This window comes from Panthera tigris, chromosome F2, assembly GCF_018350195.1.
Source record: "Panthera tigris isolate Pti1 chromosome F2, P.tigris_Pti1_mat1.1, whole genome shotgun sequence".
Lineage (NCBI taxonomy): Eukaryota > Metazoa > Chordata > Mammalia > Carnivora > Felidae > Panthera > Panthera tigris.
This window is the reverse complement of record NC_056676.1, coordinates 51,678,276-51,699,728: the sequence shown is the minus strand read 5'-3', so window position 1 is coordinate 51,699,728 and position 21,453 is coordinate 51,678,276. Positions and strand designations below refer to the sequence as shown.

Genomic DNA, 21,453 nt, shown 5'->3' with positions numbered 1-21,453 from the left:
TTTAGTACTAAAGATTTTATTATTTGGAAATCATCTAGATATTTAATAAATGATGATGAATTAAGTGACATTTAGCTTAGCAAAATTTAAAGTTTCAGATTGCCAAGCTTTGCCAACAAACTTTTTACCTTTTAATCTCATTTACATTTCCTTAAAGCATTAACAAAGTCAGTCTTTTCCTAACTTTGGGCAAACAGGTAGAATAAGAGTCTTATGTTTATTTTAATTAAACCAATAACCTTAAATTAGCTTTGATACCAAATATTTTCTCAGATCTCACCGATTTGAAAATACATTTGGGTTAGTTTCTATCCATCTGAATTTTGGAATGCCCAATCCTTATAAGCACTTGCCTTTAAAATAACTAAACAGAGCTCCTTGACTAATTTTAGCAATACCATCTACAGATAGGGAAAATATTTCACATACATACAGAAACAAGATGCAAACAAAATCTTATAACTTTTGTTTTACTAATAGCTGTAGGGAAGACATTAGGAGCCCAAATTCCAAATACAGTAAAACCTTGGTTTGAGAGCATAATTCATTCCAGAAACATGCTTGTAATCCAAAGCACTTGTATATCAAAGTGAATTACAAGAACCATTGGTTTTGACTTGTTTCTGGAGTTGCATTTCTGGCTCTGTAGAGATTTGTAAGACAAAGACAGTTTTTTTAATTCCCCAAAGAACTAGATTATAGCCTCAATACCAAGGGACTGGCCCATCTTTTTAAATAAATTTGCTTATATTGCAGATTTTTAACTAAAATGGAATAAAATAGATTTATATCTTTAAGTCTATATAACAAAAGCTTTTCTGGGTATTTAACTCAACTGGGCTTTTATTGGTCCCTGAATAATGGCCTTTCACAGATCATTTGTAGGAGAGCCTCAGGGAAATTTGGGGTCCTCCTTCCTCTGTGAAGAGCAGTCGTGGATAGTCATTAATCTTTTTAATTTTTGATTTCCTTAAATTTGGTAGGATCTTTCAAAAATAGAGGTAAAGAGCTTTATAATTTAAAAGATCTGCTATCCAGGGTGAGAAGAAAGGCTAGTAAAAACAAGATAAGAGGGGCCAGTCTGATGTTGGAGGCTGGATACTCACCTTGCACACTTTTTGGCTTCTGTAATCTTGCTTGCCTCCTGTGTCCACCAACTGCCTGGATAGCACCACTGATAGAGGGTTGAGAGACAAAAGAAAAAGGGGAGGGGGCACCTGCCATCCCATCCATAAAAGGAGGCAGATGGCAAGGTTCAGGCCTCAGCCTTTAGAAGTGATTCTGCTGGACCAGCACCTGTGTGCAATAAACAGTCTTTCCCTGATTTCCCCAGTGCATGTGCCTTGTCTCTTCCTCAGTACCAAGTATTTGCTGTAACATTTGGTACATTGGCCAGGAAAATTGACAGCTGCCCTGGCCCCTTGAGCCACCATCGTCAGAGGCCATGCTTCGAGGCCCCTGGGGATGGAAAGGAAGGCATGGCGCCAGTGATTTAACCGGACCTGGACCCTTGCTGGGCCTGGCAATAGTTGGCCCTCACTGTGCTGGGACGGACTCCAGGGGGAATCAGAAAATTCTGCCAGTATGGGACATCGGATTGGTTAAGTGGATTGGACCCAGGACCAATTTCAGGCCCACCCTGGAGTCAGAAGGGGTGCCTGATCACCTCTGGGGTGACAGAGTCGCCAAATAGGACAGGGAAGTCCTGGGTGGAAGTCTGCAGTCTGTCTGAATGTGTGTGTGAGTGCACGTGCTCCATAGTCTCAGCTACGGTGCCTGAGTAGGTCCTAACCTGCAACTCCGTGATGACCTCATACAGCTCAAGGCAGAATCAGGTCTGTAGAGGTCTGATTGGAGTCAAGGGTTTATACTGACCTGCCAATGCTAAGAGGCCTCTAAATCCCCGTGAGGGGAGTGGCCAGGAGGAGGAAGGGATCTCTTCCCTCATGTTTGTCTTGTGACACCATACGTTGGGAGGGATGTATCTAGTATACTAGAAAGGGGCGGGGCGGGGGGGGGGGGAAGTTTCTCAAAACCAACTGTTTCCGAATGTATGATTAAGAATTTTAAAAAGGGATTTTCAGATGACCATGGGGTCAAATTGACCCCCAGGAAGTTACATACCCTCTGTGAATTAGAATGGCCCACATTTGGTGTAGGCTGGCCCCCTGAGGATACCCTAGATGTCCCCACAGTCTGAGCTGTTTATAAAGTAGTTAATGGAGACCCTGTACATTGATCAATGGCTGGAAATAGCCCAAGTCAAGCCTCCTTGGGTCCACTTCTGCATTAATAGTAAGGGACAATGTAGGGTCTTAGTGGCATGGGCCAAGAAGAAGACTTCACAGCACAAAAAACTGCCCCCCATCCTCCAAGAAAATTCAGAAATCCCTCCATTTCTGCCACCATATGCCCCCAGCACCCCATCAATCGAGGGATGGGAACTTTGCCTGCCTGACAGTCCACCCCCATTGGTCTTGCCTCCACCAGCAGCTGGTCTGCCCCAGCCAGGGACACCTGAACTGGTAGGAAGATGCCTTAGGTCTGTGACTCAAGGTCCAAAGCCCCAATGGCAATACAGATGCCATTGTGGGTTCCCCAGGAATAGGCCCTGATGGGACCCTCCAAGAAGGGGGAATCAGTTTTCTACTACCAACCATTCTCCACTACTGACCTCCTCTACTGGAAACACCACATACCACCCTACTCTGAGAAGCCATAGGCAATGATAGATCTCCTAGAATCCATAATCCAGACTCACCGCCCTGTCTGGGTTGACTGTAAGCAGCTTCTTACCCTTTTCAACACAAAAGAATGCCAACAAATTGTCACTGAAGCCAGAAAATGGCTCCACATTGAGGCACCAGATGGGAATCTAGATGTTGAGGCTTGGGTATAGGAAGCTATGCCTCAGGAGGAGCCCCACTGGGACCCCAACACAGAGATGGAAAGGGCCAGATTAGAAAGACACCCACTCGCCTTCCTCCAGAGGGTAAAAGCAGGGGCCAAAAAGACCACCAACGTGGCAAAGGTATCTGAGGTCCTACAAAAGCCAGAAGAGAGTCTGTCTGATTTCTATGAAAGATTATGTGAAGCCTTCAGAGTTTACACTCCATTCGACCCAGAAGCCCTCAAAAATCAGCTCATGGTCAATGCTGCCTTTGTGGTACAGGCCCAAAGTGACATTAGACAGAAGCTCCAAAAATTAGAAAGATTCACTGGAAAAAAAAGCCAACGAATTATTGGAAATGCCAACAAGGCTTTTGTAAACTGGGAACAAGCTGCCAAAAAGGAGACAGACCGAGGAATGAAACAAAAGGCAGTTCTCTTGGCTGCTGCCTTGACCCCCTCTGGAAGGGCCCCCCCCCCCCAGACACCATGAGGGATGCAAGAACAAAAAAGGGTGCCACTGGGATGGGATCAATGTGCCTACTGCAAGGAATTTGGACAGTGGAAAAATGAATGCCTTAACCACCAAAAAGGGAAACCAAAAACCTCTGCTCCACTCAGCTGCTACCAACCAGAACCACCTGAGGCTGACCTGAACAGACTGGCAGGAGTGGACTCTGATTAGGAAAGACTGGGCTCTATCCAACTAGGCCCCCATGAGCCCATGGTCAAAATGAAGGTGGGGGGCCAAACAATAGACTTCATGGTCAACACTGAGACCGAACACTCTGTGGTGACACAGAAGGTGGCACTTTTGTCAGGTTGAGAAGTCACCATCACAGGAGCCTCACGGGTGCAAACTGGAAGGCCATTTTGTGGTCCCCGACTGGGGGAGTCACCAAGTAGTTCATGAATTCCTGTATCTACCCTATTGCTCAGTCTCACTGTTAGGTAGAGACCTCCTAGCCAAGTTGAGTGCAGTAATGGCCTTCTCCTCAGATGGACAGATGCAATTGTGCCTAAACAAAAAAGCCTAACCCATAATTTTGTCCCTGATGATTCCATGGGAAGAGGAATAGAGATTATATACTTCCCCTCCCAGTGAGCCAACTGTGGCCCCCAAGCTAGAAACTGAATTGCTTCTAGAGCTGCATTTCTGGTTTTATAAAGATTTTTAAGACAAAGAGTTTCTAATTCCTCAAACATTTGGACTGTGGCCTAAATGGATGGGTGAGTCAGCACCTGGATATCAAATACATTATCTTTATACCAGAGAGATTTCCAACTAAGATGGAAATCAAAAGATTCCTACATTCTAGAGCTTCAGCGTTTAATGCCATATGACTTTATAAAGTCTGTATACATGATTACCTTTTTTTTCCCCTGGGAGTACAATTCAACCTTAGACCAATTTGCTTTAGAAGGAAAACCTCTTCTAATGTGTCTATCAGCCTGTGCACATTGGCTTCCAACTGAGACATTTTCTGATCATTTGTAAGAGGGTCTGGGAGAAATTCATCTGTTTTCTCTGTGAGAGGCATTTTCCCCATGTGGCAATCTGATTTGTCAGATAACTGCGGTATAAAAGGTAGGGAGAACACTCCTTATAAGCCAATCAAGTTCCCTGTGAGTAGAGTTGTGAATGTCCACTGATCCATCTCTTCTCTAAATTTGGTAGGATTTTATGAAATTGGAGGTTAAAAAAAAACTTTGTATAATGTCATCTTTCTATTGGTCCCAATAAAAAATTGTTTAGGATGAGAGCTCTCTAAAAATTTCCTGCAGTTCAAAAGATGCACTGTCTGACCACTGACAAAGATCTTCAATGGTACATTCATTTCAATAGCAACTCAAACTACTAAGACTTCTTATGACTTGACTATGGATGCAAAAGTCATCCCAAAAGAGGGCACAGAAGACGCAGCCCCCCTGATCCAAAAAGTTCACCTTCGCAGTTAGCCTAAGAAAGAAAAGAACTATTGTTGCAGGCCATAAGAATGGTTTTAGTAAAAATAACATCTCTGTTCTTTCACAAAACCATGAGATGCCTGCAGCCGTAGCCCTGCTAATCTGTGACACTGGGCAGGTGCTACTGGAATGGAACTTTGGCAGCATTAACAACAAATGTTCAGATGACAAAGGCTTCTTAAGGACCAGAATCCCTAAAGATAAACTCCCCTGAGAGCTAGCTTGGTCAAAGAGAATGCTGCTTGCCACCTTGCATCTTGGATGCCCTGCCTAATTCAGCTGGGTGAGACAAGAGAGAATTTCCTCACCAGTCACAAAGTCATGCTCTTAAGATGTAGAACAAGACAAAAGGAAACTTCTTCTTGCCTGTGGTTCTTCACCTTATAACAAGAGAGACAAAATCATATAATGACATCTCTGACAGGGAATAGAAAACAAGAGTACTCATAACAAAAATCTTTACAAGAGTCACTATACCCAAGAAACTAATTCACACAATTTTTTTCTCCTGTTAATCTAAATTTGGAAAAGAAAGGATAAGGGGTTTCGGTTTGTTTGTTTGTTTTGTTTATTTTTTGAGACAGAAGTAGTGGGGAGGACAGAAAGAGAGAGAATCCCAAGCAGGGGCCATGCTGTCAGCATGGAGCCTGACTGGGGGCTCAAACTCATGAACCCGTGAGATCATGACCTGAGCTGAAGTCGGATGCTTAACTAACTGAGCCACCCAGGCTCCCACGGTTTGTTTTTTACCTTCTCCTCTCAATCAGGTATACAGAGATAGATCCAGGAGAGCTGACTTTGCTTACTCTCTGCCAGTCTTCCAGGATCCTATCCACAGGCTCTGGAGCAACTATAGTATTGCAATGGGTCCCATCATGGGTCATCAAACTGTAGGGGAAGAAAAATAATTCTCCCTCTACCCTGTAGATACCTCTGACTTAGATTCCTGACTTAGACAACCCTGTAATAAAATACAGGTTAACAGGAGAAAAACAGAATTTTAATTCCATGCATGCCTCTTGTATACATGGGAGATATCCAAGAAAACTGAGTAACTCCCCTAAAATCACTTAAGCCACCAAATAAAGATAAAAAATGGATGGGGAAGGAAGACAATTTTAAGGGAGGCTATCAGGCAAAGCAAAAAAGGATATAACACTATATGGATTTAAGTTGTTGCCTTTTCCACTGCTAAAAATTTCTAGATATTTAGTTATTTTTCTTTACTTGATACAGAGAAACACCCATATAAGAAATGTCCCTTACAAAAGGGTTAACTTCTACTTGGCTTTTAGACCTTCTCATGTGTCTGCTGTCTCTTAAGAATAAGCAGCTTGGGGCACCTGGGAGGCTCATTTGGTTAAGTGTCTGACTCTTGATTTCAGCTCAGGTCAAGATCTCACTTTGTGGGACTGAGCTCACATCTGGCTCTGAGCTGAGAGCACGGAGCCTACTTGGAATTCTCTCTCTCTTCCTCCTCCCAGTCATGCTCTCTCAGAATAAATAAACATTAAAAAAATAAGAATAAGCATTTCAAAATAATATTTATGCCAAAAAGGCAGATTTGGGGGCAGCATATTCTGCTCTCCATTACTGGACATTGTCATGGGTAACTCCATATATACTATTTTGTTTAATTCTTGTAATAACTATGAAATAGAAATTACCTCCATTATACAAATGAGGAAATACAGGCTCATAAAAGTTAATTACATTGTTGAAAATAATATATTTAGTGTCTAACCCGGGATTATAGGTTTTTTTCCTGGCCCCAAATTCAGTATTCCTTCCACATGATACCTTCTTCTGTAATCTTAGACAATATAGTCCAGAAAGATGAATTTAGGAAAAATGAAACATTTCTACAATCTTTTAGGAAATCTATTTCCCTGAGGAAGACCATAAATGTAAAACTTATATTTCCTTTTCAGATGTAATTTTTTTTATTCTAACCCTAGCGTTGGGCTCAAACTCATGACCTTGAGATCAAGAGTTGCATGCTCTACTGACTGAGCCAGTGAGGTGCCCCTCCTTTTCAGATATAATTTAGTATTTTGTCCATATTTTATTAAGGTAATTATCTGATTAGATTTACGTGAAGCTCAGAGTCTAGCATATGAAGAAAACAAGTCAATCAATCTAATTCCAGTGCTGGAGGCTGTGTAATAAGATATCTATATGCTATTGAATAAAAGTCCTGCACTAACTTCTGATGTTAGCAGAATACAAATGATTCTCTTACAGCAGTGCAAGTTGATTCTGCATAACTACAACATTATTTTTTAAAGTAGAGTTGGGCTCAGAAAAAAAAAAAAAAACAAAGACAAGAAAAGAAAACTACAGGAAGTCTCCCAAGATGAGAAGAAAGAGAAAGTGGGAGGAAGAAGAAAAAGAACAGTGAGTTAAATTCTGAATAGTGCCAATAAACAATTACAAAATTTTCCCCATATCTAGTAGCATTTCTGAGCTTAGAAGATACCTAGACATTCTGCAAGGTGAGGGTGCTGAACATTAGGCTAGAATGCTGCATCGGAGCCAAAGTAGTTGCAGTTACATATGCTTTTGGCTCCAGTGAAGCAAATGCAAAACTTATGTGGCAGAAAGTCACCATACATTGAACATTCAGAATTCTCAAAATTATTTAATTAAAATAAACTTGATTTTTAGAAATCACCTAACAATGAATGAAATAGGCCACCATGAGTGAGAGTCCTCAGAAACAATGAAAAATCAAATTTAAATGGCCAAAACTTGGAGATACTTAACCAAGCAGACTGTAAAAAGACCAAGTAGAAGTTTTATAAATGAAAAATAGATTAATTAAAATTAAAGCTCAGTGGCTATATTAAATACTATTAGACAACTAAAGAGACAACTAGAAACAAGAACATGAAAATATAAAATGAAGATTAAGAACTATTTTTGTTAAGTTTATTTATTTATTTTGAGAGAGAGCGTGAGCAGGAAAGAGGCAGAGAGAGAGGAAAGAAAGAGAATCCCAAGCAGGCTCTGCACTAATAGAGCCTGATGCGGAACTCCAACTCACTAATTGTAAGATCATAACCGGAGCCAAAATCAAGAGATGCTTAACCAACTGAGCCACCCAGGTGCCCCAAGATTAAGAACTATTGAAGAAAAAATAGACACAAGAAGGCAAAATATACATGTAATTATAGTTTCTGAAAAATAACACAGAAAGAATGCAAAAGAGACAGAGAAGGGTTGAGAAGTAGGCTGAGAATGGCTGAGTACTTATGATAGACAGAAACTGTAGGTATAAGACACACAATATTTACCAAACAGAATAACCAAAGGAATCTACATGTAAACTATATAATAGTAAAATTTCAGAACACCAAAGATAAAGGAAGTGTCTAAAAGACAACTAGAGAAAAAACCAGAACACCTATAAGAAAGAGAACAATCTAACAGATTTCTCAACAGCTTCAGTGAAAGCCAAAAGTCTTTAGAGCAGTATCTTCAAAATGCAGAGAGAAATAACTATCAACTTAGAATTGTGTCATAAAAATTCTTTTTGAAAGTCATTATCTATCAAAATAATATTTACAAAAAAGAAAAACCCAGAGTTTATCACCAACAGACCTTTACTAACATATATTCTAAATGATGTACTTAAAGATTCTAGAAATAAGTTATAAAATGCAAGAAGAAATGTTTAACAATTTCCTTGACTAACATGTAGATTAACCTAAAAAGAAATAATGTAAATAATAAAATGACTAACTTCTGTGCTAAGACAGAACAAAAATACTAGATTTACATTGTCCAATACAGTATCTATTAGCCACACACTACAATTTGAAAAATAGTGACAAATTCAGTTGCTCAAACCAGCTACATTTCTGGTGCTCAATAGCCAAATGTACTGGAGGGCCAATCTAGTTAGTAAGAAAAGAGTTACTATAAATATGGAAAGAAACTAAAATATCGCTATTGGAGTACCTGGGCAGCTCAGTCAATTGAGTGTCTGACTCTTGATCTCAGCTCAGGTCATGATTTCACCATCCTTGGGCTCTGCACTGACAGCATGGAGCCTGTTTGGAATTCTCTTTCTACCCCTGCCCTGCTCATGCTCTCTCAAAATAAATTAAAAAAAAAATTAAAAAAATTAAATCACCATTAACAGATTATATGATTTTCTACATAGAAACCCAAAGCAAATCATCTACCAACAAAATATTAGAATTAGTGTTTATCAAGGTGCCTGAATAAAATATACATTAGCTATAAATTTAGAAAGCATAATTTAAAGTACATATTTATAATATCAAAAATAAATACAATGAAATATTTTTTAAAGATGTACAAAAAGTTAAAGATTTAAAATTTTATTCAAATACAAATCATAAAACACTAGGTTTATGGATGGTCACCCATAAAAATGTCAGTTCTCCTTAAATTTCACTACAGACTTAATCAAAATTTAATAGGGATTTTGAGGAATTTGACATATTAATTCTAAAACTTATTTGAAAAAGCAAAGGCCCCAAGATGGGCAAAGCATAACTAAAGAAAGATAAGTTGGGAAAAATTGTATTTCTAGATACCAAGCTTTATTATAAAGCTATATAAATAAATATAGTGCAATATTCACTCAAGGAGAGACCAGTTACCAAGTGGAATAGAATACTCAGTAGAATAGAGAGCCCAGAAACATACCTTTGCATAACAGATCTTGGTAATGACAAAGAGGATATATTACTGATAACTGGAGGAAGGAAATAAGCTAATTCTATGAAAAACAATAAAATGTATAGCTTATTTTATAATATATATTATGAAATTCCAGGTAATTAACATTTTCACTCCAAAGGGAAACTTTTGGAAGAAAATATGAAGATAATTTTTTTAATCTCAGAATAGGGAAAATATTAATCTTAAGTGAAAAAATATTGATAAACTTAACTACACTAATAGAAAGAAATTCTATTTATCAAAGACCACCATAAATAAAATTGGAATAAACTGCAAATCATTTGCAACATATAGATTAAACAAAATATTAGTATCCATTAAGCAAAATTACTCTTATGAATCGACAGGAAAAAGACAAATACCCTCACCCCACAAAACAAACAAAACCAATAAATGACCAAACAGGCATTTCAAATGAGAGGAAATAATAATGGCTCAGTCCCATTAGTAATCATAGAAGTGTAAATTAAAATCAAAAGACATAATTTTATTTATATTACATTAAATTACATTTATGTTACATTAAATTTAAAATTCTGATAGTATCTATTATTGGCAAGGAATTAATGACAAATATATATAGCTCTAGAAGCTATTTCCAAATTATTGGAAAACAATAATTTTTAAATTGCATCATGAACTTACCTATAATTCAGGAATTTTACTCCTAGAAAAAAGACCTAGAGAAACTTGCATATGAGTCCTAGAAGATATGTACAAGAGTTTTATAATTGACAGCAATGATTGAAATAATAGAAAAAAAATCAGGTAACAAAAATCTGACAAAACTGGATGAATTCATTATGACATAGTCACAGAATATTATATAGCTGTGAACATGAATTACAGCTACTGACAAGATATATGAATCAAAAACGTTGAGTGAAGAGTAAATAGAAGAAAATTACATATTAGTAGTTACATAATATGTGATATGTACACATATATAATTAAATTACATGCTATAAATGTTTACAAATGGCTTTTTATTTAAGGATTGCTATATATGTGAAAATTTTATTTTAGAAGAGAAGGCAATATGTCAGTTACTTATGGAAGGGAGGTAGAGAAATGAAATTTTGGAGGAATATACATATAACTCAAAGATGTTGGGGAGGGAAAATTTCCTCTACCCTAGAGTGTCCTTCTAGCTGAACTTAGAATCAAATTGACATGAGACAGATTAACAGGAGAAAATCAAATTTAATAGTATATGTACAGGGAATTTATACAGACATGGAATTTCCAAAGACAGGCAACATGAGGCTTACATGAGCTAAGGAGGGGGGTAGAGATCTGAGGATACAAGGGAGAGAAAGACTATTAGTACAAGGTGAAAGGAGATGTTTGGAAATCAAAGTTTGCCCAATTATGTAGATAAAAGTTTCTTAGGTAAAGAGGAACCTCTGTTAATAGCGCTCTCTCTGGTATAAGGATGCTGAGGGGGAGGTAAAGAGCTTTTTCTGAATCTGCTGGGTTTAGATTACTTTTAATTCAGAATAATGTTCATGGCAAAGTGGCCCATCTTGGGGTGGCCTGCCCTTGCCCCTTACAATAACATTCTAGTTTTCAAATAGTGGATTCACTAGTGTTGGTGTGGTTATGTTTCATGAATTCACATCAATTATTTGTATTAGTAGAAAAATTCTCTAAAGGCCTGATATACAAGGGAATCCATTTTAGATTTTTTTAAGTTTATGTATTTTGAGAGAGAGTGTGTGCAGAAGCAGGGGAAGGAAGAGGGAGAGACAGAGAATCCAAAGCAGTCTCCACACTGGCACTGTGGAGCCCTACACAGGGCCTGAACTCACAAACCCATGAGATCATGACCTGAGCTAAAATGAAGAGTGACGCTTAACCAACTGAGCCACCCAGGTGCCCCCTTCCTAGATTTATTTCTAAGTCAACATGACTGTATATAAACTTTGTTGAAACCAAAAGCCTGATTTATGACTCACCAACCATGCATTGCATATCTGCTTTGTGAATGAATAGCCGAAAGGAAAACCATCTTGTTCTTGAGATACTGAATAACACTTCTATTCCCTGCTTACCCTTGTGAGAAAACTTATGAGTTCTGTCTATATGCTAATCCATAATCTTTTGTGCTTTTACAAGATGTAAAGGTATATACCCCTGTAAAAACTGTTCATTCTCCAGAACACTTTCTTCCTTATGAAGAGCATGTTTCCCAGGCAGCTGTCCTAACTTGGACTCAAATAAATCTCTTTCATACTTTTAAAGATGCTAAAAGATTTGTTCGGTTTGTGCTGACATTTCTTGGTGTAGTTGGCAAGATATCACAGCAATTCACACCTGGGGGTCATCTAGAACTCGGTGCTCAGTACCAGCACAGGCCCTTTGTGCCCCTTTAACTTCTCAGCACCTCACAGGTGTCGCTGTTGAGTTCTCCTGATATCTGGATCTCCTTAATTTGAAGATATTTTTATTCAAGCTGTTGTGGGTTACCAGTAATGTTCGCTAGATGGGAATAATTTAGACAGATTGAAGTCTCAGATTGCCCAATGGGATTTTTTGATAGGTCTAAATCATTTTTCTTATGCACACAAAGAAAGCTGCCCATAAGGCTAAGCAACCTTAACTAGGTTGAAAAACAAGAAAAAATGGGGCACTGGGTGGCTCACTAGGTTAAGTGGCCAACTCTTGATTTCAGCTCAGGTCATGATTTCAGTTTGTGAGTTTGAGCCCTGCTTCATTCAGGCTGTGTACTGACAGCATGAAACCTTCTTGGGATTTTCTCTCCCTCTCTCTCTGCCCCAACCCCATTCACTCTCTCTCTCTCTTAGACACACACACACACACACACACACACACACACACACACACAAATATTTAAAAAAAAGACTGGGAACAGAACTAGAAAGAAACTATGAAGACTTTTGGTTCAGTCAATGAAAGCTCCAACTTTTGGGGAGGAATCAATGCTCATAGAGGAATTTTAGGATTTCTTTGGTTTGTTTCTGCACCTTTTGTCATATTTGTACAAAACTTGCCATGTCAGGTTGGAAAATGGAAATGACTAATTAATAGGTCTGTAGATTATACTAATACCTTGCAATTAGATTTATTTTAATAAAAGAGATATTTAGAAATTGGGCCTTTAATGTCCTCTCCAAAAATATTAATGAAACAAAGACTAGATTTTGTTTGCATCTTTGTGTATATGTGTCCATGTGTGTCATGTGAGATGTTTTTTCTACTTCTGGTTGGTATTGAAAAAATAAATTTGTGAAAGAGTTCTATTTAATTGTTAAAAAGCAAGTGCTTATAAAAATTGGACATTCTAAAACTTAGATAAAGACTAACCAAATGTTTTGAAAGTTCATGTAATCTGGAAGAATGGTCTTAAAACTAGTTTAGGTTTGTTGGTTTAATTAAAATAGGTATGTCTTTTGGAGTTATCAACATCAGATATCATATAGATAATCAGCCTTTTATTCTACCTAAATGTATTAGTTTCATTCATATTGCATCTATTATTTATCAGCAAAAAAAAAAAATGACTTAAAAGGATGGTTGATTTTGCCTGACTTATGAAGTTTTCATGGGTAATTGTTAAGAACAAGTAGGTTGAATAGATAAAATGGTTTATAGGTAAAATTTAAATGGCTTACAAAATCTTTACTAACCTGAAATTTTCAAGTATTGGGTTGAATTCATTGAATTTTTAAGTCTTTTCCAAGTAACATAGAATACTAAAGTGTTGAGTACTACATTTGTCTGCTTTTGGCCTGTTATTGCAAAGAAATTGAGACTTGTGTCTGTTGGTAAACATCCTTTGTGCTTAATTGAAAGATTGTATTCCGGGGGAAAAGCTATGCTTCCATAAATTATGAAATGTATTCATAAATTTCTAATCTAAAGAATTCTGAGGTAATAGGTAAGTTCACTATTGATTAGTACTTAGTTTGCACTGGAAGCTAAGGTTTCTAAAAGTAAAAATTCTGATAAATATCCTTCTTAGCAGTCTTAATTATATGGAAAGCAGCTCTATGTGCAAGAAAAGTAAGATGTGTTTTTGAGACAGAGAAAGAGAGTGCAGGGAGCATGTTGGAGTGAGGGAGGGAGCAGAGGGAAAGAGAGAGAATCTTAAGCAGTCTCCACACTCTGCATGGAGCCTGAGGCAGGGCTCCGTCCCATCACCCTGGGATCATGACCTGAGCCAAAGTCAAAGTCAGATGCTCAACTGACTGAGCCACCTAGGCATCCCAAGATGTGTTTGTAACAAGAAATCTTTGGGTAAGAAAGGTATGAGGAATGGGACTACACTTTGTTGAGGGAAAAGAAAGTAATTTTGCCCTAAAATGAGTCTGATTATTTAGAGAAAGCAAGCTTAGGACAAAATCTAAATGAAAAATAAAATTATAGAAGGTTTGTGAAGGGGAATCTTTGGAAAAAAAAATATGCATGGTCTGGACTAAGATTCAAATGAGTGAGTTTTAAAAGGGTACTAGTGTAAGATTGGGATTCAGTTTATCTTTTTTGAGAAAAAGACCAAATTGTCTTTAATTATTGGCCTACTCTTGATAAATTGTAAACAAAGCTTTTCTTTATCTGCTCAGAAAAACAAAGTTTCTATGCTTTGTCTTTATCAGGTCTGTGATTACTTAACAAAAGTTAAACCTTCTCAATATTAAAGGTGCTGTTTTGCTAATAACTATATAAACTTCTAGTGGAATCTCTTATTGCACCTTGGTTAAATATAAAGATTAAGTGTATAATAATCTGTAATCCCATATAGGCACGCTCTTTAAAACCTTCTGAGGTTTTTAACAAAAGTTCCCAAGTATTCAAATTCTAAATGAAGTCTTTTTGACTAATTAGGCTTGTTTATTTGGTATGTTTAAGTTACAAGGGAAGCATTGTCAAACAAATGATAAAAAACCTTTTTACATTACATTGTATAGGTAAATGCTGTAACTGTTCTTAGAAATTATATGAAATTCCTAAAGTTTTAATATGTCCTAGTATAAAGTCATGTCAAATGATGTTATGTCACAGAAATAACTAGGTTTCCTTGTCCACTTTATTCTAATGAATTCTCATCAGATCTTTAACCATGGCCAGTTTTTAATCTTTTGTCATTTATAGTTATTGTTCTTATACTCTTGCAAAATGTGTTTCCTCTTCAAGGAGATTCATGAAAAGGACTTTCTGACAAACACTGGTTTCTAATATATTTAAAGTTATAAAACTAAGCTGAGTAAGAATTTCCAAAACTAACAGGAGAGCTGCATTCAAATAGAACACAAATTAATAACATGAGACTAAAAGAATTAAGAAAGGTGATTATATTTCGATGACTTTTGTTTGAAACATTGCTGGTCCTCTAATGTCTGGGTCTTTCAGGTTTTGTTTTTAGTGTTTATTTATTTTTGAGAGAGACAGAGACAGAATGCAAGTGTGTTAGGGGCAGAGAGAGAGGGAGACACAGAATCCGAAACAGGCTCCAGGCTCAGAGCCCGATGTGGGGCTCGAACTCACAAGCTGTGAGATCATGACCTGAGCCAAAGTCGGACGCTCAACTGACTGAGATACCCAGGCACCCCTGGTCTTTCAGATTTAAGGAAACTTCTTCTCTTAGGATATCTATGTCTTACAGAAATAAATGTTTCAATTCATTAACAAAGGAATATTTTATCTTTACTCCCTACCTGAACCCTCCAGAACTCAAAAACTGTCAGTGAATATTCTTTTTTTTAATGGAAATTATTTGTATAAGTTCATTAACAATCTGTTCTCCTTAGAACAGAACACCTTTGGAAACAGTAATTATATTACCAGGGCTTTGACTGGAATGTCATCATTTAGAGAGACATGTATAGACTCAGATACGACCAGACAACTTTAAGGAATGAAGGTTGACTTTATGGAGCAAGACAGCTTGGAAATGTTGCCCTGGTAACTTGCTTTTAAAATTCCCTGCAGCCTTACCAGGTGAGTAAAAAATGTCACTTCCTGGCAGGTGCAAGAACCTCAGGATATTTTGGGTACATCAAGAGAAATTCACCCAAATCTACAAGTATTATAGGCCAATCTGATGGCAAGTATTTGGCTTTTGGCCTTGAGAGGTTATTAAAAGCTCAACTTGAAATTCCTTATAAAAAGTTCCAGCAAAGCAGATTTAAAAGAACCTATATGGTGGGGCGCCTGGGTGGCTCAGTCGGTTAAGCGTCCGACTCTGGCTCAGGTCACGATCTCCCGGTCCATGGGTTTGAGCCCCGCATCAGGCTCTGGGCTGACGGCTCAGAGCCTGGAGCCTGCTTCCGATTCTGTGTCTCCCTCTCTCTCTGCCCCTCCCCCATTCATGCTCTGTCTCTGTCTCAAAAATAAATAAAAAAACAATAAAAAAAAATTTTTAAAAAAAGAACCTATATGGTAAATCACTATTCTTGCTGTGGTTATGTAAATAATTACATCACATTGGTTAAAACAAGGGTGATTCTAAAAAGAAAAGGTTTCAATAACACATTTTTGTAGATATTAGATTTTACTACTATTCATTATATACTGGACTAGATCCTGATTTCTTCTGGTGTCCTCTAATGCCCAGTACAACTCTTCAAGCTAACATTTTTATTTTTCTCCCACCTTTGTGACTTGGAATCATTTGACAACTAAAACTGCCCTTTTTCTTGAAGCTTTATAAACTGAAAATATAAATGACTTGCTGTAAAGAAATCACTGCAATAGCCCATCTATAGACAATCTTTATGCTCATTGCTCAGTGGACCACTCAAAGATCAGAGACATTTAAACTACAAACCAGGATGAGAAGTAGATGATATCAGGGTAGACTGCTTTCTGAAGATTTGGGATCCAGTCTGTTTTTCTCCTCTTCTTTATTTTAAAATTGTAATATTAGAAGATAGTAAACCTATTTGTTCGCTTTTACCTCCCCTTTATTGTATCCTAATAAAATATCATGGTAACCCTCTGATTTAACTAACTTCAAATACTACCCTAGTACTTTATTATAATGAGAACTTAGATAAAATATTTAACGACCTCTTGGACCTATTCTAATGTTCCGTTAGCTACACTGGTGCTTATATACTATAAAGGACCTCTGTTAGAAAAACACTGTCAGGAAGTACTCCCAAACTCAGATTATATGTAACATTCACCAGGTTGACCATTCTGCCTCTTTAAACTTAGATAATAATTTATTAAGAAAGGTTCCTGGGTGCAATGGGAGAAACATAGTGGCAACTTGTCCAACATGGAAAAATATCCAATGTTCTCACACACTGTGTTTTTTGGTGAATGGAATAGCCTAAGACAAAATAAGAAAAAACAGTGGGTATCTATCAAAGATGCTACTTTAGGAGTGATGTGGTGGATTCAGCCATCTCCTAAACTAACTTTGCCATGCAACCAAGAAGATTCTGAGGTAACTATGGGTCAGTTCCCTTCTTTCTTAACTATAGAAACCCAAGATGTATAGCTCTCCTCATCTGTGGAAAATCATTAAAGACTCTTATATAAAGTACAGCCCTGATACCCAACCTGACATATGTTTTTAACATCTTAACTTTTTATTTGTTTATAATATTTTATTTTTAAATAATTTCTACACCAGACATGGGGATTAAACTCACAGCCCCAAGATCCAGAGTCACATGCTTTACTTACTGAGCTAGCCAGGCATCCCAGGAACTATTTTAAATACCACCAGAGTTTTTCCCATTGGAGGAAAATGGACTTTATTATCCAATGATTCTTGTTGGATTTCAATATCCATGGACATCTGTGAATTCAGGCAAAATATATGGTTATGCCCTAAACAACAATGGAGCCCTGAATTCACTCCAAGTTGGCCTATAACAGCTCTGCCTATACCAACCAACATATGGTATACAGGAAAAAGAAGATTTTGTGGGCTTATAAAACACCTGTGTAATACTCTGATTTATTTTGTAACCAGAGTACTTTTTATCATAACACTACTGCTATATGGTGTAATGCTGGCTTTGCAACTCACAAGAATTGCATGATGCTAACAAAACATACACTAATATTGATATTGATGACCAAATGTTTGGGGAGATAGAATTACAACAACCACAAGATGTAATATCTATAGAAACCAATTGGCCAGAGAAATTCTTACATATAACAAAAGGAAATTAACATTTGAAACAAATCAGCTCAAATATTTCACAAGGCTCAAAACTTTAGATAGAGTAGGTAAATGGATACTCAATGTACAATTATCAAAATACTCGGGTTTTCTTTGGATTCTTGTGTTTCTAATTTTATACCTATTCCCTATTGGTTGCTTCAATTGTTACTAATCGGATTTTTATTACTAATTCTGCATGTCTGCTATAAATGTTACCAAAGGCAAAACTCATCACAAAGCACATGTACAATGTTTCCACAACAATTTGGTGTCACTGAAAACAAATCATTTGTAACATTTCCTATTAAAGGCCATACTCTTGACCTCCCTATGTGGACTCCTAGGCAACCTAAACCAGGCCTAGCATCAAGGGACGAAATAATAAACATCAATGCTTTCTATCAAAATATTATTGATCAAAAGGGGAATGATGAGAGAAAAACTCTCTAAAGGCCTGATATACAAGGGAAACCATTTTAGATTTCTTCCTAAGTCAGCATGACCATATATAAACTTGGAACTTTGTTCAAACCAAGAGTCTGATCTATGGCTCACCACACATGCATAGCACATCTGCTTTGTGAATGAGTAGCCTAAACGAAAACCATCTTGTTCTTGAGATACCGAACAATGCTCCTACTCCCTGCATTTCTTTATGACAAAACCCATGGTTCCTGCCTATATGGTAATCTGTAACCTTTTCAGCTTTTGCAATATGTAAAAAAATTATCACCCTGTAAAAACTGTTCATTCTCCAGAATACTTTCTTCCTTGTGAAGAATGTAGTTCCCAGGCAGCTGTTCTAACTTGAGCTCAAATAAAACTCTTTCTTACTTTTAGAGATTCTAAAAGGTTTGTTCAGTTTGTGTCAACAATATATATTAAAATTACATAACATTTTATTTACATCTTTGGTGTGTTGGTTATATCCCATAATTTGCTAAAAATCGTGAGAGCATTAAGTAAATCATATAATGCATGAATGAACATAAGAAAAGCATGAATTGGAGCCACATAGACCTGGATTCAAATTTTTTGTTTTGATGCTTGCTAGTTTGGGAACTAGATACTTAAGCTCTCTGAATATCAGTTTCTTTTAACAATATTTAGGGTAGGCATACTATGCGCTAAGTAGCATTCAGGGGACTAGAGATGTAGTCGTGAACAAAGTTAGCACCAGGTTGAGGTGCTACAGAATTACATATAGAAGAAGTTGTATATACTAAGGGGCCTGGAATGGCTAACCACCAATGAGCCACAATTCTTAATGTGAGACCCAAGTTAATGCCTTCTTAGATGAATTTCTGGAGACATTATTTGATAGAATTTTTTTTTAACTTGCCATAGGCTGTTCTTCCAACACTCTTGGGAATATATGAAACACAGACAAGGACATTTTACACCAAACTAATATTAATGTTAGATGTAATGAAAAAGCTGGTTATCTGCCCTCTCATTGGTCTATCAAATTCTTCATGGTGTGAGGTTGTGTTGATTAGCGTACAAGGGGTTGACTCTGTAGAGAAGTCTTTCTTATACCTTTATCAGATGCTAATAATCCCTGACTGCCTTAATTGTACCTTTCCCCATTTATAAACTCACTCCTTCGAACCTCCCCTAATGTCACTCGAAAGATAATTACTTTCCTCCATCTCACTTTTACAGACATCAGAATCATAGTTCTCCAATTTCCTATCTGCCCATCTCACCTTGTGAGTCTCATTCTTCCTCATTGCCGTGTGCCCACTGAACAGTCAAGCATTTCTGAGGCTATGTATGGTCAGTGATGCTGAGTGGATCACCATTAATTCTGAAGTCACTTTTGCTCCAAAAGGGCATGAAATATTTCTATCCTCATATAACAAACACCTAAGAGAAAAATACAATGCAAGTCTGATAACAGTAACGTTAATATAAAAATGAAATTTGTGTACGTGACATTTATAGGAATGTAATAAAAATCCCTTGTAGTCAGCAAAAAGGCAGCTTATATGTCAAAGAACCTTCTTGAAACCGGGAGTAAATTCCTATATAAGAGCATGCATCTGAAATACAGATCTAAAAGAAGTATAAAGACAATGATCTTAAGTTCTCAGCATCTGAAAACTAAGAAAAAGAAGAGGAATAAAAACATTTGCACAAGTCATATTTGGGAAATTTCCAACTGTGAGCAAACCAACGAAAAGAGACCTGAATATGTATTCAGATAGTTATTGATGGCAAACTGTGAGCAAAAACCAATAGATCAGACCATAACCATTTAATTTCCTAGGAAAAGGGACTAGGAGAACACATGGTAGTCTCTCTCAACCCCAAACTCAGGTGGTAATATTGAATTCTTCATTCTCAAGCATCCCAAAGCATAAATGAACCGAACAATAAGACCACAACAGGGGAGCTTTTAAATATGAAAGGTTGTTATTCAACTGTTTATTTTTGGGTTTTTTTTCCCCCTCTGGAAATATCTATATCTGAAATAAGAAGTGTTGACCCATTTACCAACAAAACACAAATTTAAAAAATGCCACTCTGAGTAGCCCATTAATACTATTTTTCTAAGCAGATAATAATTTCTAATCCATGAGATTAGGAGATCCTATAACTATTGACCTACTAGCTGTATCTTTTTTTGAGCTAATGTTTTACAGATCAGTAGACTTTCATCTACCATAATTGGTGATTTGGATTTCTTTGTCCTAATCAGGATTCTGAGCACCAGCAAGAGTCAAAATTCTGGAAAGCATAGGATCCAGACACAATACATCTATTAAGAAACTGAGATGGATTTTAGCCTTTATGAATTTATATGATCTGCTTATTAATGATAAGTATCTTCATGCAAATCAGGCTTTGCTCCAACCTCTGTGCTTTTTACTCTTTATCTTACCCTGTTTAATTAAACAAATTCCTGAAAATAGTGATTTTATTGGTATAGTACTTCATTTCTTTCGCTTACTTTACAAGTCCCAATGGTGTCTCACAGATAGTTTCAGTCCTTCTATACAAAGTATGATTTTCCATTAGGATGAATGAGAGAGGCCACTTACATCTGGGTAGTATGTGGTTGCAGATTTCTGTAAAACAGCACTGGAAAACAAAAGTCTGGTCACAAATCCTTTTCTCAAAGGCAAATACAGTTCTCGCTTTTGATCCAGGCAGAAAGCCAAACCTAGAATAAGAGAAGCCATATGTATGTGTTTGAGAAAAAGTTGCCTACATAAGTAGGGATTCCTCCCCACCCCCCCGAATAATGAAGTTAACTTTTTGAAGACTTTTGGAAAATGATGGAAATGTAATGGTCAAACTACAAACTTTAGAAATGTTTTACAAATACTTTGAGGTAATTTTTTAAAAAGAAGAAACATGAAAAAAGGGCCACAGCCTTCATCAAGACTGATTAATGTGAAGAGGGCAACTACAGTATTTAAAGGTTCACCAGTTTACCTACAGCTGAAACTTGTTCCCAGATATTTTTATCCATGTCCAAAGGAAGAAAGATCTCTGACTCAAAAGGGGAGAGCCTGTAAAATGGCCCACCCTCAACCCCTTCCTAATCTTCATTTGGGCTGAATTAGACAAGAGAAACACAAATGAGTTATTCCAGGGTTACTATTAGAAAAACCTCTTTTATACACATTAGCACAGTTCAAGAAGACTGATCCTAATGTCTCCAGGCTGAGAAGAGTCTACAGATCTTCTAAACAAGTGGTTCTCAACTGGGAGAAATCTGTTCC

At 37.1% G+C, this 21,453-nt stretch overlaps 1 long non-coding RNA gene across 1 annotated transcript; it reads right to left on the bottom strand.

Moving 5' to 3' along the window:
* Positions 1–17,273: 17,273 nt before the first annotated feature.
* Positions 17,274–20,882, bottom strand: LOC122235057. The gene is made up of 3 exons (XR_006213164.1): positions 20,767–20,882; positions 19,429–19,588; positions 17,274–17,344 (listed from the first exon to the last, which is right to left on the bottom strand). It is a non-coding gene; the product is annotated as an uncharacterized LOC122235057 (long non-coding RNA).
* Positions 20,883–21,453: the final 571 nt, after the last annotated feature.